The sequence below is a fragment of the Zingiber officinale genome, chromosome 8B (genome assembly GCF_018446385.1).
Source record: "Zingiber officinale cultivar Zhangliang chromosome 8B, Zo_v1.1, whole genome shotgun sequence".
Lineage (NCBI taxonomy): Eukaryota > Viridiplantae > Streptophyta > Magnoliopsida > Zingiberales > Zingiberaceae > Zingiber > Zingiber officinale.
The window spans coordinates 94043061-94046631 of record NC_056001.1 but is presented as its reverse complement, the minus strand read 5'-3'; the positions used below and the strand labels follow the sequence as shown (position 1 = coordinate 94046631).

General features: G+C 39.0%; 1 non-coding gene across 1 annotated transcript; it reads left to right on the top strand.

The window, feature by feature from the left end:
• The first annotated feature begins 682 nt into the window (after nt 1–682).
• LOC122018286 lies at nt 683–789 on the top strand. The gene has a single exon (XR_006121706.1). It is a non-coding gene; the product is annotated as a small nucleolar RNA R71 (small nucleolar RNA).
• Nucleotides 790–3571: the final 2782 nt, after the last annotated feature.

Below are 3571 nucleotides of genomic sequence, written 5' to 3'. Positions count from 1 at the left end.
TCTGAGTTAGCTTCAAAATATCTTGATTCATTTCATTTTGATTGGAGATAATTTCCTCAAGCATCTTCTCTATTTTAGAAAACTGATAACTTTGAGAAGATTGTTGTTGTTGCTGAAAATTTTGTTGCCCCGACTGGAAATTTTGTTTGCCTCCCATGGATGGTCCTTGTTCTTGATTATTTCTGTAGGAAAAATTTGGATGATTCTTCCACCCAAGGTTATATGTGTTGGAATATGGATTGTTCTGCCTTTGATTAAAACCCATGATAGTGTTACATTGCTCTAATTGATTTATTTGTGCAGATATAGCTCCCAAGGGACATGAGTCTTGAGAATAATCAGAACTTTCACATGTTTCACAAGCACATACTATGGCATTTACTGCGTTAGAATTTATTCCCATATTTTCTAACTTTTTAGTAAGAGCATCCAGCTTTGCAGTCATTAGAGTAACTGCATCTACATCAAATTTTCCTAATGCTTTTGTTGGGTTTGAATAAGAATAGCCTCCACTTCTCTCTGTTGCCCATTGATGATGGTTCTGTGCTACACTTTCAATAATTTCTTCGGCCTCATCTAGACTCTTATTCATAAGTGCCCCTCCAACAGCTGAATCTAGGAACACTTTAGTATGATAGTTTATGTCATTATAAAATGTGTGCAATACTAACCATTTCTCTAATACCCATGGTGTGGGCATTGTTAGAGCATATTATTGTATCTATCCCATGCTTCAAATAAAGATTCTGAATCGGATTGTCTGAAGCTTGCAATAAGAATTCTCATATGAGCTGTCTTGCTAGGAGGATAGAACTTATCTAAGAATTGCTGCTCACATTGTTCCCAAGTGGTAATGCTATTTGGAGGTAAGGAATTCAACCATTGTTTAGCTCTATCTCTTAAAGAAAAACCCATAATCTAACTGCTTCTGAAGAAACACCGTTCATTTTCATGGTATCACAAATTTCATAGAAGACTTCCAAATGCTGATTAGGATCTTCATGCGGTCCACCTCCAAACTGATTTTGCTGTACTATATTGATTATTGCAGGCTTGATCTCAAAGTTATTTGCTTTAACAGAGGGTCTAGTAATGCTTGAGCGAAGCCCTCTAGCATAAGGTGCTGCATAATCCTTTAGTGGTATATTCGCCATATTTGATTATTCTTGTTCTTCTTGATGTCTTTACAAGATTTTCCTTCTATGAAATGTTCTATCAATCTCGGGATCAAGAGGAAGTAGATCTCCTGCAAAGTTAGATCTTCACATACAAGAACAAGATTAAAGAATTTGATTCAAAGAAAAGAAAAGAATAGAAAGAATTTAGTTTACAAAAAGAATTAAAGATCAATGAATGAATGAAATGAGAAAGAAAAAAATATGGAATGAAAGAATGCAAAACAGAATTAGAAAACTAGTTACAAGTTAGATATAAGAAAAGAAAAGAAAAGTTTAGTCTAACTCAAATGATAATCTCTAATGTTATAGACGCAGTCCCCGGCAACGGCGGCAAAAACTTGTTATGTCACCGCAAGTGTACGGTTACGTCGTCAGTGATAAAAGAATATCAAATCCACAAGGACTGGTTATAAGCACTAAAGATGTCTCAAAAGCGAATTAGTTAAACAATCGTGAAGAGATTATGTCTTAAGAAACAACTAAAGATTAGAAGTCAAAGTTAAATGTAGAAACTTAGTTTTGTGAAGGTTCTAGGAGATTTGGTTTCTTAGTGATACTCATTAATGTAAAGTGTTCTACAAATCCTATCCTCAATTGAAATGTGTTTGCAAGAAGTCACCGATTATTTCCTACAAAAAACACCAATCAAGGACTCATATCTAAACCTTAAGCAATCAAATAGTTACGATCCCTTTGAAGCTCATTTAATGGGGCAGCCCTGTCACGACGCCCCATAGTCATAAAATATAGAAATATCATCACTAATCAATCCACAATAAGATATAGAATTCAGCATATCAATCCGTCCTACTTCTTTCTAGATCTCTGCTTCATCCCCTCAAAGTAATCCCCTAAATGTCCGTTTAATGGGTCAACCCTGTCACGACACCCCGCGGTAATACAATTTAGAGAATTCTTCTAAAATATTCCACAAGAAATACAAACAACCAATCAAGAATGGTATTAGGGCACAAAACACAACAATCCACACAAGATTTATTGATACAAAACATAACAACATCTTTGAATCAAGAAGATGGCAAATCCATGAATCTTACATCAATTTACATCACCAATACTCCCTCCATCCTAGAACAAAGGAATCTACTCCATAGAAAATAGGAAAAGAATCGAAGATGAGAGGATTGAAGACATTCTAATCCAAATCAAGAAAATAGAAAGGAACGTTTATCTCAAAACGACGAGTGATCTCCGGAACCAATCCACCGCCCTTGGAGTCGAATCTTGGACGGAAAACACCTCCTAATAGGTGGAAATCGTGCCCAAGAACTGATCTCCCCAAAGGGAGAGCCTCCCCCTTTCAAAGAGGGGGAAACCCTTAATATAGAAAAGGAAATTTGGGTGTCACACGGCCCAGGACACGGTCGTGTGAGATTCACACGGCCAGGGCGCTCCTCCTCTCGGCTAAGGTTACATGGCCATGCCATGTTTTGCTTCTGCCTGCTTACACGGTCATGCAAATCCACACGGCCTGGCCAATTTCTGTCTTTAGAAGTGTTGCACGGTCGTGTGGCACACACGGTCATGCCATTTTTTGGCTCTAGAAAGGCTGCACGGTCGTGTGGCACACACGGCCGTGTACTGGCTAGCTTGAAAAGGTGGCATGGTCGTGTAAGCATCACACGGCCAAGGCACTCTCCCTTGCTGTTGATGCTACACGACCCTGTCATCACCACACGGCCAGGGTCATTCCCCTTTGCAAGGTCGTGTAGCACACATTACCAAAGTCATTTTCCTCCGTTTGATCATAGAATTGGCTACGAACATCAATTCTTCTCCAAATTTGACTCCTGAAAGTATAAAACACACAAGAGCAGATCTCCGAACAAAGAAAAGTATTTATGCCAAAAGTAAAGTAAGGAGCATGAAAGTGCATAGCTAAAACATGTATAAAATATAAGAATGTGCATCAAAATATGCTAAATAAGTGTATAAAATCTACACACATCACATATATTCTCCAAGTTGCTTCTGGCTCATCGTTCTGGATTTCTGTGACGAAATCAACCAAGGCCTGAGCTTTTATCATCGTTCGGGGCTGGTATTGGATGTCGAAGTCACTTAGTTCGATTGTCCACTTGATCAGTCGGTCGGATGCCTCTGGGTTGAGAAGGACTCTTCCTAAGGTACTGTTGGTTATCACGACTATTGGATGAGAGAGGAAGTACGGGCGGAGTCTCCAAGCGGCTAGTACCAAAGCGTAAGCTATCTTTTCCGGGCTAGTGTAGCTGGATTCAGCGTCTTTCAATATATGACCTAAAAAATACACGGGTTGTTGCTCTTGCCCATTTTTCTTAACTAATGTCGAGCCGACCACATTCTCAGTGGACGACAAATAGATCCAGAGCGGCTATCCTGCGCTCAGCTTAGCT